This window comes from Cetorhinus maximus, chromosome 26, assembly GCF_964194155.1.
Source record: "Cetorhinus maximus chromosome 26, sCetMax3.hap1.1, whole genome shotgun sequence".
In the NCBI taxonomy this organism is placed as follows: Eukaryota; Metazoa; Chordata; class Chondrichthyes; order Lamniformes; family Cetorhinidae; genus Cetorhinus; species Cetorhinus maximus.
In genome coordinates, this window is record NC_135904.1 from 27,503,586 (window position 1) to 27,527,676 (window position 24,091).

Genomic DNA, 24,091 nt, shown 5'->3' on the forward strand with positions numbered 1-24,091 from the left:
CACTCTCTATCCCTACCATCTCCTCCAGCGATCGTGATGTGCCCTCTCCACTGTGACCCGGGACACTAGACGATGGTAAAGTCCCCACCGAGGTGTGTGTGTCTGCGCCGGTGCCTGGCTGGCTGAAATAATGTGCCGCAAGTTGCACTTGTTGGCCCTCAGGTATGGAGGGGGTGCCGTGGGGTCGAGGTGCGGGTCGCTCTGGTGGTGATGCTGAAATTGACAACAAGGACAGTGCATCAGTTAGCCTACAGTCAGTTCAACCTTTCATCCCTTTCCCCCCCAGCCTCATAAGTCGCTCACCCTTCAAGACCCTAAGGAGAAGAACATTGGTGAGGTGAAAAAGACTCAAGACGAGTCCCAAACATTAAACGCTGGTCAGATGGCCTTAGGAATGCCACATGGCATGTTATGTACCACAGGAGTGGGGAGAGTGCAGAGGTACCTGACCTGGATGCATTGTGGCCTGGATAGTTGTGGGGCTGAGGAAACATCGCAAACACTGGCGACATTTGCCGTGGATCACAGGAGATTGAGGGGTCACATTATTGGCCCTCATTCCGTGAGGGGCATAGACCAGGTGGGCAGAAGGCAACATTTCCCCTTGGCGCAGGGATGAGTAACGTGGTGGCACTTATCTAAGTTGAGTGCCATGATGTTCACAGCTGAGGTGCTGAGAACCTTTTGGACAAAGTAATGTGGGGTGCACTGGCTGAAAGGGTGCAGGCGGTCCCAACCCCCTCAGATGCAATAAGTCTTTGGCTATGCAGCAGTGATCCAATGGCATGTTAGACCATGTGGATAGTGGTCACAAATGGGAAAGGTGACTTTGGAAGGTGGTGGAGACGCGAATCCTCAAGGGGACGAGGGTCCCTTCTGTATGACCCACACATCAGAATGTCTCAGTCTGTGAATGAGCTGTGTTTCAGCATTAACGGTTGCAGCAACCATCAGTGGTTTGGATGGTGGGCAGACAGAGTGGATGGGACTGTAGACCTCAAATACCTGCCCGCCGGACACCAGCCTCGCCACCCCCGGCCGCCCTGGCCTCCTGACTCCTGCCCAGCTCCATGGCCTGCTCTTCAAAAGCTGTGAGGCACTGTAGGATGGCGCGCCCACCTCCAGTCCTCTGGTGCTCCCGGGCATTGTGGTGAGTTTTTGCTGCAAAACAGAGAAGAGGATTTATTGGAGCTGATCGCTCATGTACTCTGCACGCGCACGCCACACCCCAACCACAGTGGCCCATCTGAGGCCTCCAGCGGCTCCTGTCCACACTACTGGTGATCAGTCCCCAGAAGATAGTACGGCTGGTCCCAACCCCCTCCCCCAACGGCCACCTTGGACACATTCGGCGTCCATCGCTTTGAATAACACACAGCTCTTAGCGCCCATGGCAAGGAGACACAACTAGGTGTGGCGCCGAGGCCAGCAGATGACACTTGCCCAAAACACCATGAGGCTCCCCTTGCACCATCTCATTACCATCAATATGACATGTGTTGGAGTTCTGAGTATGTGTCTAGTGGCCTCCCCTGCAGGTTGCCCCCAGACTACTCAAATGCCACAAAGACCAACTTATGCTGCGGGGAGAACCCTTCTCCTCCTCAACCACTAAGGCTGGTGTAAGCATGGTCAGTACCCATTTGCCCACCCAGCGTGCGACAGATGCCCTATGCAGTAACAACAGCAAGACATGGTTAGGGGGGTCAAAGGCTAAGGCTGCCTTCTGGGTCAAATAGCCAAGACAGACATGGTACTCAGCTTCCAGAGCGCAGCAAATCATTGAATCATTTCCTGCACTGTGTGCCAGTGCGCCGCACATCACCATGGGCACTTACAGCATCACCCACCTCCTCTCACGCCTGGCTGGTGACATGGGGGGGGCCCTTCTCCTCCCATCCTCCAGATACAGAAGGTGCCGACAGATGCCCAGCTCTTGCAGGAGGACAGCAAGGCATGCACTGGAAAATCGGGGGGGCACAGTTGCCTTCCGCTGGCCTCTCCTTCAGCCTGCCCCCCTCCTCCTGCTCATGCTGCTGTCCACTCGGACCCCCCTCCCTCTCTATACGAGTGGCCATGGTGCACTGCCTCAGGCAGGGTGCCTGGCCACTCTTTATACAGGCTGCTGGCCCCCCATTGGAACCGGCAGTCTGAGGCCGCCCGCCCCCGCCACTATTTTCCCGTTCTCTATGGGAGTCGCTTACCCGCGGGGTGGCCTTAATTGGCCCACCCACGGAAAATGGCGGCGCGGCTCATTTCTTCAGTGGCAATCGGCCGCCCACCCACCGCCAAGTTGGTCAGGCACGAACGTAAAATTCTGGCCTTAGAGAACAAATTTAGCTAAATCAAGGGGAAAAATCCCAAAATCTATACGTTGGAATCCAAAACGCTACATTCACATTTTAAACTAGCCTGATTGAAGGAGAGTCTAACCACTGTTAGCTCCATTTCGAGGGATTGATCTTAAAGTGTCCAAGCATTCAAGGAAAGGGAAATATTAAAGTCCATTTAGTTCATTTTTATTTGAATTATGTAGAAGTTGTAACATGGAAACAAACCAGTCTTTACTGGTGTTGATTCTCAACACGAGTCGTGGTCCGAATCCCACATACTTGCCCTGTCCCCATATAACTTCATTCTTCTTCCCTTCAACCGCCTTCCAAACCTATTCATCAATATTGACATCAGGGGGGAGTTTTAACCTGGAGGAATAAAGGGTTCAGGTGGCAGGTGCTAAAAGCAGAAAATGTCAGTATGTCAGGAAGCTGACTCCAAATCACCAACGCCTGCATTTAACTCCAGTATGTTAGGCTGTGTGCATGTTAAGCCCTGTGGGTTGAGGCAGGTTGTCGATTTCAATATATTCATCGTTCAACCACTGCAATGTTGACATCCCCTTTGCAATATAATTCTGGGTCCATGTGTTTTCCAGCCTTCCTGAAAATCACCTGTGAAATCATAATGAGAACGCACTGGAAATTGAGGAGGCTGGAAACACGATAGGGAAATGCACCACCAAACGCTGAAACCTCACACATACTTCCTTGCCTGTTTATGTGAAAGGTTTAGTTCACAGCACGTGTGCTGAGGGGCTACTTCACACACTTTGGTGGTCGCTTTTACAAATGTGCAGATTTCTTAACTTTGGAGGCTATTTTAACAATTTTGGAGGGCACTTTGGAAGTTTGTACATCTAATCTGCATTTTGGCATGCTGATCTATCAGATGTGGGTGTCACTAACACTGTGTAACATTGGACCTTAGATGAGGGGCAAGATGATCAGCACCAGCAGCACGAGCAGGAGCAACAGCAGCAAATGAGAGCCAGCAACAGCAGGTTTAGGAGCGGCAGAGACATCTATTCAAAGATCAATATATCTTTAATGAAAACCATTCTGTAAAGTTGGTGATCCTAAATGAATTTGCTAACTCAATATCCTGATCAAGGTCTTTTAAGGGCTTGTGGCATAAAAATCATCCTACAAATGCTTAATGACTTCTTAACAAATTCTTTTTCTTCAGCCTTTGCCAAGGCAGCAACCCACGCAATGTAAATGAGTTAACCTCCTTGGTAAAATAGCAGAGAGAAGACCTTGGTTTATGGAGCATTCAGATGAATATTGAATAGAAGAAATTCCAAGTTTTAAAATATGAAGCAATTCACAATTATCTTCCAGTGATGTTCAACCACAGAGTCACAGACCTATTTAAGTGTCTTGCATCGTGGTACGATTATTCAAGAAGGGTGTTAGGGATAAACCAGGGAACTATAGATCAGTGAGTCTAATATCAGTGGTAGGGAAACTTTTGGAAAAAATTCTGAGGGACAGAATTAATCTCTACTTGGAGAGGCAGGGATTAATCAAGGATAGTCAGCATGGTTTTATCAGGGGGAGATCATGTCTAACAAATTTAATTGAATTTTTCGAGGTGACTGGGTGGGTAGATGAGGGTAGTGTAGTTGATGTCGTCTACGTGGACTTCAATAAGGCTTTTGACAAGGTCTTGCATGGGAGACTGGTCAAGAAGGTAAGGGCCCATGGGATCCAGGGCAATTTTGCAAATTGGATCCAAAATTGGCTTAGGTGGCAAGGAGGCAGAGGGTGATGGTCAAAGGTTGTTTTTGTGACTGAATGCCTGTGTCCAGTGACGTACCACTGGGTTCAGTGCTGGGTCCGTTGCTGTTTGTAGTGTACATAAATAATCTAGACATGATTGTAGGAGGTATGGTCAGATGACACGAAAACTGGCAGTGTGGTAAATAGCAAGGAGGAAAGCCTTAGACTACAGGATGATATAGACGGGCTGGTCAGATGGGCAGAACAGTGGCAAATGGAATTTAATCCTGAAAATTGTGAGGTGATGCATTTTTGGAGGGTTAACAAAGCGAGGGAGTACATGATGAATGGTAGGACCTTAGGAAGTACAGAGGATCAGAGGGACCTTGGTGTGCATGTCCATAGATCATTGAAGGCAGCTGGGCAGGTAGATAAGGTGGTTAAGAAAGCATATGGGCTAGTTGCCTTTATTAGTCAAGGCATTGAATACAAGAGCAGGGAGATTATGATTGATCTGTATAAAATGTTAGTTAGGCCACATCTGGAGTGCTGTGTTCAGTTCTGGTTGCCACGCTATAGGAAGGATGTGATTGCACTGGAGAGGGTGCAGAGGAGATTCACCAGGATGTTGCCTGGGCTGGAGCGTTTCAGCTACGAAGAGAGACTGGATAGGCTAGGGTTGTTTTCCTTAGAGCAGAGAAGGCTGAAGGAGGACCTGATTGATGTGTACAAAATTATGAGGGGCATAGTCCAGGGGTCAATAACAATGGGGCGTCAATTTATGTTAAGGGGCAGGAGGTTTAGAGAGGATTTGAGGAAAAGTTATTTCACCCAGAGGGTGGGGGTATCCGGAACTCACTGCCTGAAAGAGTGGTAGAGGCAGGAACCCTCACAACATTTAAGAAGTATTTAAATGAACACTTGAAATGCCACAGTATGCGAGGCTACAGGCAAAAGGCTGGAGAATGGGATTAGAGTAGATAGGGGCTTGATGAATGGCGCAGACATGTTGGGCCGAAGGGCCTCTTTCCATGCTGTAAAACTCTATGGGCAGGATTTTTCCATTATCGGGTGGGCGCGTGCCCAACCCAACGGGAGAAAAATGGTGCACAATGACATCAGGCGAGTGCCCCGACGTCATCGGCACTCGCGCGATATTTCGTTTGGCGCGTGTGCGTGAGAGGCGGCAACATGCCCGTCGACAATTAAGAGGCCAATTAAGGCCCTTAATTAATTAATTTAATTTAATTTTTCATTGCCCATCCAACCTTACAGTTGGCGGGCAGGTGAAAAGGCCAAGCGGCCTTTGCATTTTTTTGCATCTCACCCACGGGCGGGATGAGGTTTCGACCATCGATTTAAAAAAGCAATAAACACTTTAAAAACCAATTTTAAACATGTCCCTGCTCATGAGACGGAATCACATGAGGGGACGTGCTTTCCTTAATTTTAAAACCTTTTATTTGTAAAGTTAAACATTTTCAGCTCCCTGAGGCGGCTCTGTGCCTTCAGGGGGCTTTCTGTGAGCGCACCCCCACATACATGCACTGACTTACGCACTCACCCTCCTCCCCTCCCCCAACCAGGCAGCGCCGAGCATTTCAGCCCCTGATTCACGCTGGCTGCCCGTTAATTGGCCAGCGTGAAATCGCGGTCGGGGCCCAATCGCGGGCGGCAGTCCGTTTCGCGGCTGCTCGTGGACCCGCCCACCGCGCCTGCCTGACGAGGGAAGCCCCTCCTCTATGTCTCTATGTTGCTGGAAAATTTACAAAAAGAAACCTGTTATAGTACCTGGAAGTTAAATTCCTTTAGTAACTTATGTTGAATGTTTACCGTGAATAATATATGAAGAGTCTTTGTATAACTTCTTGTAATTGTAATATTTATTTCCTGTAACATTTTCCCTGTCACACTCTGAACAATGCCACAGGAGACCTAATAGTATTGTTGATAATATTTTAAAGGGCTTTTGATGCAATCAAAGTTCAAGAATTAGCTGATTAACGAAATAATGGCTATTAGTAGCCAGTAAATATTTAAGTCACTACAGTAGATGCACGAACCTCTGGATCAATGAGCTAAAACAAGACTTACGACAAGGTTGCACAAAAGGGAAATATACCAAGGTTATTTAGGTCCAATTTAATATTTTTCAATTGAGGCAGTGGGATGAAAATTGAGATAATGTTTTCAGACAGTAACTTAATTTGTGCTGCTGATTGAGTTCCTGAATTAAACTTGCAGGAAAATATGACATCTGTAGATTAGTTGTCAGAGGACAGGATGGAGCAGAGGGCAGCCAGGTTAGACAAGAAGCACTTAGACTTTGTTAGCATGGTTAGTGGGCAATTTTCTAAGAAAGAATTGAAAACCTCTTGGGGCGAAATTTCACTGTGGAATATCACTAACCGGAGCATTTATGGGAAATCCCTTTGTCCAATATTTTAATGAATGTCATAAGCCATTTCTATTAAACAGGCTTTTAAAATACTGGTCAGTGGGCTTTCATACACACACACGTTTGCTAACCCACACAGCTTTTATACGATTGTCTGATATGCTCAAACCAAATTACTCTCTGCACTTTTGTAACGGCAGCATTAGCAAATTTTAGGTTAACACCTGCATTTAAAAAATGCACAACAGATTGAGTATAAGTTTATTAATCATTTGGAAAGGAATAGCTTAATATATGTGTTAAAATATTGAACTCCACTGACAATACGAAAGTGAAAATAGCGAGGAGGGCTATTAAAGACATTGGGATGAGGTATAAATAGGTTAGCAGAATGGGCAATAAGGTGGCAGATACAATTTAATATGTGAGAGGTAATATATTTTGGGAGGAAAGTTAGGGATGAGAATGTATATGTAATGGAGAGATGCTGAAGTGTGTAAGCAAATAGAGAGATCAAAGGTCCCAGGGGTGGAAGTCCTGCCGACAGGAGCTGCTGGCCAATCAGAGGCTGACAGCTCTTCATTGCTTGGCTTCTGCTGGCAATGCACTCACCCAAGGCCCAGGACTGCAGGGGAACCCAGGCTACAGGTGAGCAATGGTGGGAGAGGGATCACAGAGTAGGGGTCTCGGGGGATGGGGTTTGGAAGCAAGGGAAGGGGGATGGTTCTCAGCAGCCCCGCCCCTTCCCAAGGCCTGGTCCCTTGGTCAGGCACTGAGGGCCTGACAAGAAGGAAAGCTTCCCTCCCCCTACCCCCCAACCCCCGATGCTGAGTGCCTTGGACAGACACCAGGCCCAGATTTTCGCCATGTCAGAGGGCCTCTCCGCTTTGGCAAAATGGCAGTCAAGCCTGGAAATTCTAAGTCCCACCCCTGAACACAACACTCCCTATTTTCACAGTGTCAGGACTGGAGTCGGGCCAAGGTTCACTTATTCTCAGTTCACAAAGGCAACTGGACATTTAAATCACCAACTGCCACTACTGAAATGGGATTTTGGAGGGAGTGTGAAACCCAGGGTGTGCACAAGCTTTGGGGAGTCAGGAGGTGAGTTACTCTTTGCAGAATTCTCAGCCTCTGACCTGCTCTTATAGTCACAGTATTTATATGGCTGGTCCAGTTCAGTTTCTGGTCAATGGTAACTCCAGGATGTTGATAGTGGGGGATTCAGCAATGGTAATTCCATTGAATGTCAAGGGGAGGTGGTTAGATTCTCTCTTGTTGGAGATGGTCATTGCTTGGCACTTACGTGGCACAAATGTTACTTGTCACTTATCAGGCCAAGCCTGAATATTGTCCAGGTCTTGCTGCATATGGATACAAACTGCTTTAGTATCCGAGGAGTCACAAATGGTGCTGAAGGTTGTGCAATCATCAGCAAAAATCTTCACTTCTGATCTTACGATGGAAGGAAGCTCAGTGATGATGCAGCTAAAGATGGTTGAGCCTAGGACACTACCCTGAGGAACTCCTGCAGTGATGCCTCGGGACTGAGATGATTGATCTCCAACACCACAAGCATCTTCCTTTGTGCTCAGAATGACTCTAACTAGTGGAGAGTTTTCCCCCTGATTCCCATTGACTTCAGTTTTGCTAGGGCTCCTTGATGCCACACTTGATCAAATGGTGCCTTGATATCAAGGGCAGTCACTCTCATCTGACCTCTTTGTCCATGTTTGGATCAAAATTGTATTGAAGTCAGGACCCAGGTGACCATGGTGGAACCCAAACTGAGTGTCAATGGGTATGTTATTGCTGAGTAAGTGCTGCTTGGTAGCACTGTTCATGGCACCTTCTATCACTTTGCGGATGATTGAGGGTAGACTGATGGGCAGTAATTGGCCTGGTGGGGTTTGTCCTGCTTTTTGCAGACAGGACATAACTGGCCAATTTTCCACATTGCTGAGTAAATGCCAGTGTTGTAGCTGTACTGGAACAGCTTGGCTAGGGGACGCAGCTAGTTCTGGAACACAAGTCTTCAGTACTATCGTCAGAATGTTGTTAGGGCCCATAGCTTTTGCAATATTCAGTGGATCCAGCCATTTCTTATGGCATGAACTGAATTGGCTGAAGACTGGCATCTGTGATGCTTGGAACTTCAGGAGGAGGATATGGTCCTGGGACACTTTTGAGAGAGGTAAAACACCCATTGAGGGAGGTACGGCATGCTTTGGGATTGGTAAGTCATGCTTTGGGATAGGTAAGGCATGCTTTGGGAGAGGTAAGGCACCCTTTAGGATTGTTAAAAGTAAACATCATTGTGTGTAAAAAGTGCATAAACTGTCAAAGCTGTTAAATCTGTCAAAGAACTGCCTAAGAACTGTCTAAGCTGTCAAAGAACTGTCAAAGCTTTCAAATATCTGTCAAAGGATATTAGGTGAGTTGGTATAGAAGGGGTAATGACAAAGAGTGGTGGTTGGAGTACATGGGTTGGCATGAGTTGGCACTAATTTGGCATGGGGCTATACAGGGCCATGGGCATGTGGGGGACATTGGGGGTATGAGGTTCCATGGGGAGGGGGGGGATGGGGAATAAGGTGGCATAGGTTGGGAAGCCCAAAGTAACCCTGACAGGATTTGATTTCCAAGCTTCCTGTATGTTGAATCCCCTGCCTGCCGCTGGTGAATGGAGACGGGGTATGAAGGCCACCCATGAGACTTAATCGGGCAAAGGTGGGAAAGCAGTGGGATCCCCACCCACCTCCCTCCCACTCCATTAAATGCCTCTCTGCCACCAACCTCGCCTTGGGGGAGGGCATTAAATTCTGGCCTAAAAGCCTTCCCATAATTAATTGGTGGAATAACTTCCTTCCACGCTGTAAGCTTTTATGGTTTTATGGCTGGAAAAGATACTTCATTATATTCATTGTCAATATCAGATAGCACAATTTCATTCCATGTGTATTTGATATGATTAGATTGAAATACTCCCATTCAAGGCTCTGCATACAAAAGGATCAGAGAGTCAGAATTATGAAGATTGATTTTAACCCAGCAGGAACATTGCAGGGCACTAAGATGGCGGTGGGATTTTGTACCATATTACTGACCTCTGCCATGTTAACTGACCTCAGTTCTAGCACAAAAGAGCTGACACGCCCAGGCAGAGAAGTGGATAGTTTACATGGAAATGTCATGTCCACAGGTACTCATAGTTCTCCAGCTTGTCACTTGCATGGATAAATGTCCTGTGTAAAATTCTAGGGAGTCAAAGTGCTACTTGGTTCTGAAGTCCATTATACAAAAGCCTGATCTACCTCCATGTGTGCTCAGTTCCTTTAATGGTCGCTAGCTCTTAATGAGGGGCAGAACCTGCTCAATGCAGTAATGCCAAGAGGAATTGTAATGCCCCCTTAACAGATTTGGTTTTCATCATTTAACTGTAACAAGGTACTGAGCCTGGGAAACAGCCATGTCAAGAAGTGTGGTGATAGCCATGGCTCAGTTAGTAGCAGTCTCACCTTTGAGTCAGAAGGTTGCAGGTTTAAATCCCACTTGAGAACAAAATTCTTGGTTGACACTTCAGTGCTGGGACTGAGGGGGGTACTCAATTGAAAAGATCCCACAGCAGTACAGTATTTTAAAGAAGAGCAGTGTTCTCCCTGGTACCTTGGCCAATACTTATCCCTCAACTAACATCACTGAGAAAGATTATATGATTAATTATCACAATGCTGTTTGTGCAATCTTACTGTGTGCAAAATGGCTGCCATGTTGTCTACATTATAGCAGTAGGTATACTTCAAAAGATGCTTCATTGGCTGTAAAACACTATGGGATGCCCTGAGGTTGTGAATGGTGCTATGGAAATGAAAGGGTTTTTTTTGTATTTACCCCCCAGACATATCTTTAAAGATCCAAACTCTATTTTTTCTTAAATGTTTTAATTTTCTTGTCTTTATATTATCCTGGGTCTAAAACCTAATCTGAAACCTTAATTGGCTCAGTGACAGGATTTGTTCAGTTTTAGATTGGTCCAGTGCTGTGAATTTCCCGTACTCCCAACTGTCAAGTCATCTCAGGTGCACAGATTTAACTGAACAATACATGCATGTGAAATAACATAAGTTTATTCCCAACCTTTACAGGTGACAGACACCTAAAGTATGCTTTACTACGGAAATTGTGCAGCAATTTTCTTTTGTGTATTTAGGCTGACTGATCTCAATTGTCATGGTATCCAGCCTGGCTGAACCTCATTGTATGTGCACCCCTATTGTCTGGTTTTTTTATGGAAAAAGGTGTGTCTTTTCTTACCCTTATAGTGTGTATTCCACTTAAATAATTCAGCAGCAAGCTTTCTTGAGTTTAAAGTAGAGAAGGTCATTTATTTTCACACACTTACCCCAAATAAACGCAACATCACAAACTCGGTCTCACACACTCAGTCTCACTCGCTCACACACGCACACGTGCACATAAAGATTGGATACAGATAACAATAGTGAACTTTTACATAATACAATTCATTTAGTCTCTGATTTATGATTTCCTGTCCCCCCCCTCCCCCTCCCCTCCCCCCCACAATCCGTGGCAGACCTGTGGTTTTTTGAACGGTTTTGATGGTTTAAAATTGAAGTGAAGGTCTTATAAAGCGAAGAGTTCACATCAGGATGTGAGGTTCCTTGTAGTCGAATATCTAGGAGGCTAGTTCTCAGGTAAACTATAAAACCGGAACAGGTTAAGTACTTTGGCTGCTTGATGACTTGCAGATGGATTCAGAGCTGGTTCTAGACTGGCTGATGACTTATGGCTATTAAAAGGCAAAGATGGCACAGCCTATCTCTGCAGCTGTTGTCTTATCAGTATTCTTCTGCAGTCTGCCCTGTAGAGTAAGGGGTTAATATCAGAAGCACCCTGATGCTTAAAAAGCGTGTGAGGGATAGGCCAGAAAATTATAGGCCAGCCAGTCTGCCTTTGGTGGTGGGGATATTATTGGAAACAATTCTGAGAGACAGGATAAATTGTCCTTTAGAAAGGCACAGATTGATCAGGGATAGTCAGCAAGGTTTTGTTAGGGGAATATCGTGTCTTACTAACTTAATAGGATTTTTTGAGGAAGTTACAAGGAGGATTGAAGAGGGTAGTGCAGCGGATGTTGTCTACATGGATTTCAGTAAGGCATTTGACAAGGTCTCACATGGCAGACTGGTCAGGACAGTGAGATCTCATGGGATATAGAAGAAGGTGGCAGGTTGGGTCCAAATATGGCTTGGTGACAGGAAACAAAGGATAATGGTCGATGGATGCTTTTGTGAGTGGAAAATGGTTTCCAGTCATGTTCCACAGGGCTTAGTTGGTGCCCTTGCTGTTTGTTGTATATAGTAATAATTTGGACTTAGGTTTGGGAGGCATGATTGGGAAATTTGCAGATGACACAAAAATTGACTGTGTCGTTGATAGCAAAGAGGATAGCTGTCGACTCCAGAATGATATCAATGGTTTGGTTGAGTGGGTGGGCAAGTGGCAAATGGAATTCAATCCAGAAAAATGCGAGGTAATGCATTTTACATAGATTACATAGAAAATAAGAGCAGGAGTAGGCCATTCGGCCCTTAGAGCCTGCTCTGCCATTCATTATGATCATGGCTGATCATCCAACTCAAATGCCTGCTCCTGCTTTCTCCCCATATCCTTTGACCCCTTTCGCCCCAAGAGTTATATCTAATTTCTTCTTGAAAACATATATTTTGGCTTCCACTACTTTCTGTGTAGCAAATTCCACAGGCTCACCACTCTCTGGGTGAAGAAATTTCTTCTTATCTCAGTCCTAAATGGCCCACCCCGTATCCTCAGACTGTGACCCCCAATTCTGGACTCCCCCACCACCGGGAACATCCTTCCTGCATCTACCCTGTCTAGTCCTGTTAGAATTTTATAGGTTTCGATGAGATCCCCCCTCATTCTTCTGAACTCCAGTGAATATAATCCTAACCGAATCAATCTCTCCTCATATGTCAGTCCCACTATCCCAGGAATCAGTCTGGTAAACTTATGCTGCAGCCCCTCTGTAGCAAGAACGTCCTTCCTCAGATAAGGAGACCAAAACTGCACACAATATTCCAGGTGTGACCTCACCAAGGGTCTGTATAATTGCAGCAAGACATCCCTGCTCCTGTACTCGAATCCTCTCGCTATGAAGACCAACATACCATTTGCCTTCCTTACCGCCTGCTGCACCTGCATGCTTACCTTCAGCGACTGGTGTACGAGGACACCCAGGTCTCGTTGCACATTCCCCTCTCTCAATTTATAGCCATTCAGATAATAATCTGCCTTCCTGTTTTTGCTACCAAAGTGGATAACCTCATATTTATCCACATTATACTGCATCTGCCATGCATTTGCCCACTCACTCAACTTGCCCAAATCACACTGAAGCACCTCTGCATCCTCCTCACAGCTCACCCTCCCACACAGCTTTGTGTCATCTGCAAATTTGGAGATATTACATTTAGTTCCCTCATCTAAATCATTAATATATATTGTGAATAGCTGGGGTCCCAGCACCGATCGCTGCGGTACCCCACTAGTCACTGCCTGTCATTCAGAAAAAGACCCATTTATTCCTACTCTTTGTTTCCTGTCTGCCAACCAGTTTTCTATCCATCTCAATACACTACCCCCAATCCCATGCGCTTTAATTTTATACACTAATCTCTTATATGGGACTTTGTCAAAAGCCTTCTGAAAGTCCAAATAAACCACAACTACTGGCTCCCCCCTCATCAACTTTACAAGTTACATCCTCGAAAAATTCCAGTGGATTTGTCAAGCATGAGTTTCCTTTCGTAAATCCATGCTGATTCTGTCCGATTCTGCCACTGTTATCCAAGTGCTCAGCTATTAATTCTTTTATGATGGACTCTAGAATTTTCCCCACTACTGACGTCAGGCTGACTGGTCTATAATTCCTTGTTTTCTCTCTACCTCCCTTTTTAAATAGTGGGGTTACATTAGCTACCCTCCAATCTGTAGGAACTGTTCCAGAGTCTATAGAATCTCGGAAGATGACCACCAATGCATTCACTCTCGCCCGCCCCAACCCTCTGACTATGCCCCTGACCCTCTGACACCCCCCGTGAGAAGACCTGACCAGCCCCCACCACCCAACACCCCACTTCGCCCCAACTCCACCCACCCGCACCATGGCCTCACCTGACTAACCTCCACCTCTCGACTACCCATCCAACCTCCCTAACTCCCCCGTCAACACATCCTGACTAGCCCTCACCAACCGACTCCCCCTGACCCCCCCAATCCAACTTGTTTAATGAAGGTCACATGACCCCTTGGCAGCCATCTTGAAAGTTCATCAGTGTTCATTTTAACAAAATAAAAGATAGTTCCAGGAACTTCTATATGAGCTCATTCCATGTGTAAAATTATGAATATGACATGTCTTTACTGAGCATGCCATCATATTGATGACCAGTCACTCCCTGTCACTCACTGCACTAACCAATAGCGATTGTATCTGGTCAGCCTGTTGAAGAAATTCTCAGTGGAAATGCCAACCACAAAATAAAACTTGGATGGTGCCTTTACAATAATCACTCCTCTAAATTTGCAAATGAGTCTTTAATTTTTTTTATCTGTCAGAAAATTGCACAGAGCTGAAAAAAATTATTTATGACAAATTTAATAACCAGTTGGACATAAATACAGGGTCGCAGTTAAATCCTTTTAAATAAATTACCTGTTAGCTCACAAATCTGATTCACTTAGCAAGAATAAGTTAACCAGAATTAAATATTAAAAAGGCAGTGAAATGAGCTAAACTGTTTTCAATGTTCACCTTATGTCAGCTAAGAAGACTTTGACAGAAAGTAAAAATACTTCATTTATGTAGGGCACGGTCTAGTGCAGACTCTGACTGAGTGTAATCTTTTTTTTTGTTGCAGAAACGCATTAAAAAGCTCACAATATGTTGATAATTGTCACATTGTCACAATATTACATTGTGACATCTCTAGTTTTCAGTAACCCTTACTTATGTTGCCCATATTTTATTCCTTCAAAAAGCCAACATATCAAATACTCACTGCATGTCACTTCCAACTGTGGTAGACAGATAATGGCAGTCTGCCGTGACCATAGCGACGGGTGACTTGACACTGAGAATATTTTTCATGATGTTATACATAAGTGTTATACACAGGGGATAATACTGTAAGATTTTAGACCCATCAGCTGAGGAAATGACAAGAGTAAAGATATAGGAGCATTAAAATTTGGATTATGTGCTGAATTTGAGGTTTCTGTGGTGCTGTTAAATCCCTGTTTTATATGGGGCTTGTCATTCACATCTGTGGATCGGTATTCCCAAGTTAGTTAGTTAGTTAAACTCTTCTCATCTCTACTACACGATGCGATGGGTTCCCTCCAAGTGTCCCATATTTTTATTTGCCATCTGCCACGTCTCCTGGGTTGATGACTGCTGTTGCAATGTCTGATTTAATGGAAAGTCAATCCAGTGTAACCTAAGTCTACCTCATCTTCTGTTTCCAACAACTACAGCATGTGATTGTGATCTTGTCAGCCTCTGCTCACCTAATCGTAGCCAAACCTCTAAAGCCAGTGACGATGTACTGACATCGTCAGGCCTTGATACCCTTAATTTTCAATTTGAAACCTTTAAGGGGAAGCTAGGTGGTACATGAGGGAGGGAGATATAGAAATATCTGCTGATCGGATGAGTATGAAGTTGGGTGGGAGCAGAATTATGTGGAGCATAAAAACCATCATAGACCAATTGGTCCATATGACTTATTTCTGAGCTGTAAATTTCAATATGGCTGTGTTGTGCTGCAGGTCACTCAAGGAGCCAGAGTTGCTGTGGGCAACATGCACTTTTACATGCCTGTAATAGTCTGGAGTTAAGGATAATGACAGTAAAGGCTCTAACATTCATTCCATCACATGGCTGACCAGTCCTTAACAAACAGCATTTTCACTATTTTATTCACGGTAATTTAGGCTCTGAAGGCTTTGAATGAAGTTGAAAACAGGAATCAACCCTGTTATCACTTTATAACATTCTCACACACTCATTTCTACTCCTTTGTTCAAAGTAAAAACTAGTGAAAAATTATACTCCTTTGGCCATTAAAAAAGGAAAGCTGGGCAAGGTGAAATCTGAGGGCTATCAATCAGATACCTGAAAAAAATCAAAAGGATAAGATGGTCAGATAAATTATATAGGCTTGTGTAGAATTTTGTTGATCTTGCGGCCCGGTGGATGTCATATAAGAGCCTAGCATGGAATTTCTCTCACTCTTTCCACCTGCCTTTGGCATGATTTGGAAGGATTTGGTGGTTGATACTCGATCTGTTTGGCTGCATTATGTGCACCCTTTCCTTGGCCATCAAGTCCTGGGTAGGACTCAAACCCGGAGCTTCTGGCTCAGAGGCAGGGACACTGCCCATTGTGGTTCAGTAGGTCTCATGAAGAAGTTCTGAATCTAGTATAGTTTAACAGTAAGTATTTATTAACTACTACTAACTATATACTTATATACACTATAAGATCTAAGCTAGGAGTTGTCTCCATGCTTGCTTCTACACACGTCTCTGCCCAGTACAAGACTGCCCTTCTGACCCAAGTCATGTGTTCCCTTACATCATAGTGTGGGCAGTACTGTACCCAGTACCAACTTAACCCTTTCTATGCTAGGCTCTTATATGACATCCACCGGGCCGCAAGATCAACAAAATTCTACACAAGCCTATATAATTTATCTGACCATCTTATCCTTTTGATTTTTTTCAGGTATCTGATTGATAGCCCTCAGACTTCACCTTGCCCAGCTTTCCTTTTTTAATGGTCAAAGGAGTATAATTTTTCACTAGATTTTACTTTGAACAAAGTAGAAATGAGTGTGTGAGAATGTTATAAAGTGATAACAGGGTTGATTCCTGTTTTCAACTTCATTCAAAGCCTTCAGAGCCTAAATTACCGTGAATAAAATAGTGAAAATGCTGTTTGTTAAGGACTTTGAATTCCCTATTAAGGAGCTATCCTGAGAAACACACAAACTCAATATTAGAAGTTCTAAACTTCTATTTAGAACAGGGGTTACTAATATAAACGATTACCCTCCACACCTCCGACTACCCTCCCCACACCCCCCCGACCACCCTCCCCATTCCCCCAACTACCCCCTGACTACTCTCCCCAACCCCCAACTATTCCCCCATCCCCGACTACCCTCCATACTCCCCAAACTACCTGCTAACTACCCTAACCACACATCCTCGACTACCCTCCCCAGCTCCCCAGTTACTCCCCCGACCCTCGACTACCCCTCCCCAACCCATGACTACTCCCTCAACCTGCTGATTACCCCCAACACCACCTCCCCAACTATCCTCCAAACTCCCCCTGACTACATCAACTGCCCCAGTTGTGGGCTGCTGTGTGCTCAAATCATGCCTGGAGAAGTGATCTCAGTAGAAATTTCTCCACCTTGCTCATGAATTAAATTCCATTTTAGTTCTGGTAATAATCATACAGACAGCACCAATCCACACCTACTTCAGTTAACAAAAATATGCACCTAGGAAACAGAGAGGTATAAATAAAACCATTCCTCACATCAGTCGATTTGGTTAACTGGCAGAAATTGCTGCAGCTGCAAAATGATAACCAAAATTCGCATTAAGCTTCATATGTTATTATCAAACAGACATAATGCTATCCTATAATACCTTTTTCCAGCAATAACATTGTGAAGGGGGTTCCAAGGAGCTTCATAGGAACAATTACTAGACATGAAGCCAAATAAAGGGATATTAGGACAGGTACACAAAAGCTTTGTCAAAGAGGCAGATTGTAAAGAATGACTTAAAGGAAGAAAGATGTAGATAGGCAGAGAGGTGGAGGGAGGGAATTCCAGAGCTCCTGGCCTAGACAGCAGGCCGCCAATGGAGGAGCGAGGGAAATCAAGGGTGCTCAAGAGGGCTAAATTGGAGGAGCGCAGATATCTCAGCGGGTTATAGGGCTGGAGGAGATTACGGAGGTAGGTGGGACAAGGCCATGGGCAACCTTGAACACAAGGACGACACTTTTAAAATCCTGTACTGTTCTCCTGTTGTACCATCACCCTTGCTGTTCATCACCTGGCAATAGATTTAAGGAACAGACTGGGCTTGCTTTATGTAACTATGGGCTATCACATTGCCATTGTTGGTCAACACACAGCATGTGGTTTACGTTACTGCCTCCAACATGCCAGAATTGGCATGCACTGGAAATCTACCTCCTAATTTAACTGGTTAAAAAAACTGCAATAATATTACAACAAAAATTTACCTTAACTTGCCTTGATTACAATTGTGACTATGTGTCAAAAACACTTCAGCGCTTTAGGATGTCTTGAGATTGTGAAAGGCGCTATATAAATAAACATTTTTCTTTTAATTTGAGGTGTATCCTATTTCAGAATAATAACATGTGAAGTGATTTTAAAATGTAGTGCATTTTAAATGTATGCTCCAATACTAATTAGATGTGATTTTGACATGGGGTGGCATTGTGTACAGAGTGGTTGAATGACAATTAAGTTTTTTTAATCAACATACATAAGGTGAGCATTAGAAACAATAGGATAGTGTCCACAATTGCCTCAAAGATGACAGTGAAATAAAGGATGCAGTAAATGCCAAAGTAAATGCGTTACATTTCAAAAATTCATCTCTAGGATGCAGGCATTACTGGCAAGGCCAATGCTTATTGTCCATCCTTGTTACCCCTGAGAAAGTGACGATGGAACTGAGTGGCCTGGTTGACCATTTCAGAGGGCCAGTTAAGGGTCAACCATGTTGGTGTAGTACTGCAGTTACTATATAGACAAGATCAGGTAAGGATGGCGGATTTCCTTCACTAGAGGATATTAATGGATCATTTGGATTTCCCCAATGATCTGGCAGCCTCATGGTCACTTTTACTGACAACATGACTGGGATTTTGTCAGTACCCTGGAACCATGCTGGGAGGCAGGAGGTGCGCTAAAATGGCATTAAATGGCATCCGGAGGGCTTCCCAGCTCAGTCCCACCACAGGTCCATTTTCCCAGTGGCCGGAATGACAGCGAATTGGGCGGCCAATTTAAATAATTAAAATTCTAATTAACGCACATTTTCCTAGGCCACTGGCATTTTGCCAAGGTATGGGGAGGCCACCAGCTGCATGGAAGCAGCCACCCAGTCACTTTGGGGAGGCAGGGTTGGCAGGGATGGGGGGCCTTGTTTTCCTGAGGCTTCATGCCCCAATGAGGGACCCTGGTAGCAATGGCCGCCCTCGCGGCCCTGGCGTCACCGCTGGAAGAATAATCCTCAGGCCCCAGAGCAGAAACACATTTTTCAATATGCCTCTTTTTCCCTTGGAGCTTCAGCACCTTGACTGGAGGTGCTGCCGAGATTGCAGAGCTACTCCCCTCTGATTGGGCCAGCAGCTCTGAGAGAGCGCCAGTCATCCCTAATTGGATGGCGAGCCTGACAGCGGCTTCTCAATTGGCCGTTCATGGGAAGGTTGCCTCTGTGGCCCAGTTGCCATCTGCGCTAGTTGTCCCATTACGTATTTTTATTTCCAGGTTTTTTTTTTATGCTCAAACTGCCGCAGAGGGATTGAAAATCACTTTCTCTGGAGGATCTCTGTGTTGCTAGTCCTGTAACATAACCACTACACTGGCCTACACATTCTATAATAGCCATTAAAATAGCCAAATTACATTCTGCAATGTATTTAACTTCAAGCATTGTAAAACTTTCCAATTTGGATTTACTGTTGAATAGTCAATTGACGTGCATGACTGTAACAGGACACAAGTGTTACAACTGCCTAGAGATGCACTGATAGGTGTTAAATCCAACACTGTACTAAATACTGTGATCTAGAAGGAATAATAGAAATTGCTACATATATTTTATTTTCCTATTCTATTTTCCAGAGGTGAAACCCTCTTCATTGTGAGGGTTTAATTGAATTGTGAGATTAATTCTGCAATGATTTGGCTACCTGTTATTTCCTACGGAGAAAGAGAGGCAGAGTGGAGCTAATGACAGCTTTTCAAAACTCCGGCACAGGCATGTTGGGTTGAACAGTCTCTTTCTGTGCTGTAAGAATCTGTGGCCCCAATAGTTACTGGGGGCTGTGACGAGATTGGGAGCTAGTGGTGGCGAGGAGGGCTTCCAGAAGGAAAACCCAAACGCATGGGTTTCCCACTGTCCAGCAGAAATTAACAGCAGGGTATCTTTCAAATATCTTCAGCAGGTTTATTGTATGACAGCCAGTCTGACACACTGGCCGCCTGTAGTGTGGGAAAGCCAGTGAAACATAAGGTAAGTAAAAAATCATGGAGCTTAGTATCGTGGACATGGAGGGTGGCAGGGTCCGAGACTGGGGCTTGGGAGTTAGTTAGAGCTCACGATGGGTGGTTTCAGAGATCAGAAGTGGAGGGAGTCAGAAATGAAGGATAAACACTAGGAGATCATGGGGCAAATTGGAGACTGGGGGATTGTGAGGGAGAGACCACGATCGTTACCAGAGGAGATAAGCAATGGAGCGCTGGGAGATGATGTGGGGTTGGGGGGAGTAGGAGGTTGCAGGATCCTGGGGGAAACATCTCTGCTCTCCCTGACCCACAAGCAGTGCTATAAAACCACTATCTCATGGATCCAGTCCTTCCTACCTCCTTTACCAAGTCCTGGGAAACCTGACCACTATGGGTTAAAAGTAAAAATCCTGTTAAAATGAGCTCTTAACTTAAACTCCTTTAAAGCTTTTATTGACTGACCCACCCCCTGAAAGTGGACAAGTCTCCCATCCTCAACCCACGTCTGCTAAAACTGGAGGTGGGCAATTTGATGGCACACTGGGGTTGAGTTTGAGAGTTTTAAAAATGTCTTGTTTCCCGCCAGTCTCCAGCACACCCATCCTTGGGGGTTAAACCTGCCCTATGATTCTAAGAAGTTATCACTTAAAGAAACATTCTCTAAAAAGAATGATTAAAGTAGCTGGATACAATGATGACTACAATTCCTTTCAGTTGAAAGAGAGAGAGCTGCATTTATTTGGCACCTATCACAATCTCAGGACATCCCAAAGTTTATTACAGCCAATGAAGTACTTTTGAATTATAGTCAGTGTTGTAATGTCAGAAACTACATCAAGTTTTTGTTTTCTGCTCTACACCTCTTTAGAACATTGCGCACTGGAAAGTTGGTCTGCTTTCTAAATATTTTTTGCTGATGATATCAGTCACCAAGTTAAGCATTAACGTTGGAGGATGGGATATTTATTGAGCCGTAGAGATTCCTACCCTTGGATAAAGATTGGGCAAACTTAGTTTCGTGGAAGGCTCTTATATAAACTCTACAGATGGGAAACTTTCATCTCATCAGTTTGGACTCGATTCAAACCCAAATCCCGGAGGTACGGGGAGAGTTTATAACCTATTGGATCAGTCAAACCCTTGGAGCTGATTTCTAACATGCTCAGTCAATTTGCTGGAAGAGGAACTAGGTTGCACAGCGAACTAAAATAGTATCCCTTTACCTTGGAAACTTGAGTTGAAATCCAGATCAACTGCTAGGGCAAAGGTCTCCCCCATCTCTGACAGCTGTAAAGGTCTGAAGGAAATGAGTTTGAATTGTCTCTGTCCAGTTCCTATTGGATGTAAACCATAGCATAACACCAAACATAATTTGGCAATTGGCAGTTTCAATCAGAAATGTCACAGGGACAGCTAATATAGGAAATTGAAATGTCACATTGATGTAGTAGGATGCTCTACTGGGGCTGAGGGTGAAAGCACATTGTTAAGACAGAACAGCAAAAACTTTACTCTCTGTCTGTAGTGTGCCGCATGTTGCCTCTGGTACAAGCACTATCCTTGATTTTCCACTATGCATTAATTTAGACTGGTTAATACTGGTGTTAAACCAACAATGCTTAGAAAATCTAGGTTACTGAGTGCAAAGAATGAGAAGGGATTTCAATAACCGGGACTAAAGCCATCTTAATGATAAAAACATTCCAACAAAAATGTAATAAATACATTTTTTTCAAATTTCAAAAGGCTGATGTCCTTGGGAAAGCAAAACTGTTTGCATTTTGTTTCCTTACAGCTTTCTGTAATTAGTCCTTCAGTTGAGTTTGTAGAATAAGCAGGAACATATTTATTGTGAAAAAAATATTGTTGATCTTTTTTGAAAATGAGGGACAGGGAGTGAGAGATAGAAACTTCTGAGTATAGACAGTCCTTACAGCTTTCACAATACAGAGTACTTTGTACAAGGTGCTCATAGAATCATCCTTTCTATGCTTCTAATGGTGGATATTGAAAGGTAAATATGTAAACTGGACATTAGCCAGAGAATATTGGTGCAATATTTAGAATTTTAAAATTGGCTTTTTGGAAGTGTTTGGGAGTAACAAAGACTGCTGGTTTTGTTTGGGCGACTTCACTCTGGGCTCATATTTACCATATCATGGGCCAGCCAACGGAAGGGAAGAAACAACGCCAGAAGATCCCTGATAAGGTTGCTCTCATGATCTCTCTCAATCTTTCAGAGTTCTTTATCACTGAGCCAAGCTCCCCTCAATCTTCTCCCCTTTCCCGTTTCTAGCCACGCTAGCACTCACCTTTGCTCTAATCATATTAATACTGCACCCATCCCCACTACCACCAACTTCACTAGATGTTGACAAGTTGCTTTCTCCTGGTCGCAGAGTCAAGAACGAGTGGCCATAATCTCAGGATAAGGCATCAGCCATTTAGGATTGAAATGAGGAAAATCTCTTTGCTCTGAGCGCTGGGAATCTTTGGAATTCTCTACCTAGAGAGCTGTAGATGCTCAGTCGTTGTGTATATCCAAGACTGAGGTCGAAAGGTTTTTGGGCATTAAGCAAATCAAGTGATATGGGGATGGGGCAGGAAAGTGGGCTTGAGGTAGAAGGTCAGATATGATCTCTTATTGAATGACAGAGCTGGCTTTTAATAATTGAAACTATTCTCAATTTTAGGGTTATGGCAATCGATGAGTTGTCTTCTTACAAATTGGATTGTCAGCAATAACTTTCTGACTGAACTATACTCTAACACTGCAAGCTTGATGGAACTTTAATAAGGTGTTTTATTTATTATTTGTTGGTGGTTGGATTTACTGGTTACTGCTGCTCCTGTTTCATACGTTATGTTTTCTATACTGCTCTTGTGAAGCAATTTGGAATGTTTTACTATGTTAAAGGTGCTATAAAAATGCACATTAATATTGTTGATAGAAAAGCCATGATTTATTTTAATCCTATGATTTTCATGGCTATTGGAGGTGCCATTTGGATTGTAGATGTTATCTAGAGGTTTTGACAAAGGTGATAGGACCACTGGCTCCTGCTAAACCCTAACCTCCTAGACCACAGTCTTCAATGGAGCTCAGGCTGCACTGACTAGGATAATATACCTAATCCCAGAGTGGTATAGCAGCAGGCTGTACATCTTTAGTGTCACCTTACATCTCTGCCAGGCCATTCGTATTCCTACTGAGGCAAGTTGAGCATTAGGGGAACACTGTGAAATCCTTAGATAAAAGCAAAAAACTGCGGATGCTGGAAATCCAGAACAAAAACAAAAATACCCGGAAAAACTCAGCAGGTCTGACAGCATCTGCGGAGAGGAGCACAGTTAACGTTTCGACTCCGAATGACCCTGTTCTGTTGAAGGGTCATTCGAACTCGAAACGTTAACTGTGCTCCTCTCCGCAGATGCTGCCAGATCTGCTGAGTTTTTCCAGGTATTTTTGTTTTTGACTGTGAAATCCTTAATATGCTAGATAAGAAGAACAGTTCCTACAAGGACATTGATAAAGCTACAAATATGAAACTGATGGGCAGGAAAAGACTAGCTGGTCCTTCAGGCCTGCCAGACACTCAGGAGGCTGCAGCATCCCTCTTCCCCCCCTCCCCTCACCCCTTCCTCCCCACACTCCCCATAGCCATGTAATCTCCCAGGAGAGACAAAAAAAAACAGAGAAAAACTCAGGGCCATTAATACCCATGTGAGCGAAACCAGCCCAGGAGATCATGTGGACCAAGTGTTATCCGTAAAGCCACTTACCATCTAAGTGTTGCAATCTCTGTCCCATTCAAGAAGTGATCCAACTCCCTCATAAAGGCAAACAGAGAGTTGGCACCCTTCACAGCAGCCAGCGATGCATTCCAGAGGCTCATTAGTCTCTGAGAAAAGGAAAAAAAGCACTCAACATGCAGTCTATTTCTACTGTTGTGCAGTTTAAACAGTTTACACTACAGAGATATTGGCTCAGCTTCAATGCCTCATCTGACTACAGGAAATGCAATGTGCAGGGTCAGGAATATGGCGCATGCCCCTGATAACCAACAAGTATGCTGGCACTAGCTGTCTTAATGAAGCCAACATCTTTATTGTGCATAAAATCTTTGCTGTACAACCAAGTATATGTAACAGTGCGTAGAGGAAATGTGGAATAAGCTGCATTCCTGATTTTACTGCATTAGTTCCCTGAAGGACCAGCCCTTTCCACTGATGGAAATATCTAC

General features: G+C 44.4%; 1 long non-coding RNA gene across 1 annotated transcript; it reads right to left on the reverse strand.

Annotated features, from left to right (window-relative positions):
- Positions 1 to 23,775, reverse strand: LOC144668190 (uncharacterized). The gene is made up of 3 exons (XR_013573451.1): positions 23,631 to 23,775; positions 21,071 to 21,181; positions 1 to 213 (listed from the first exon to the last, which is right to left on the reverse strand). It is a non-coding gene; the product is annotated as an uncharacterized LOC144668190 (long non-coding RNA).
- Between the last annotated feature and the right edge of the window lie 316 nt (positions 23,776 to 24,091).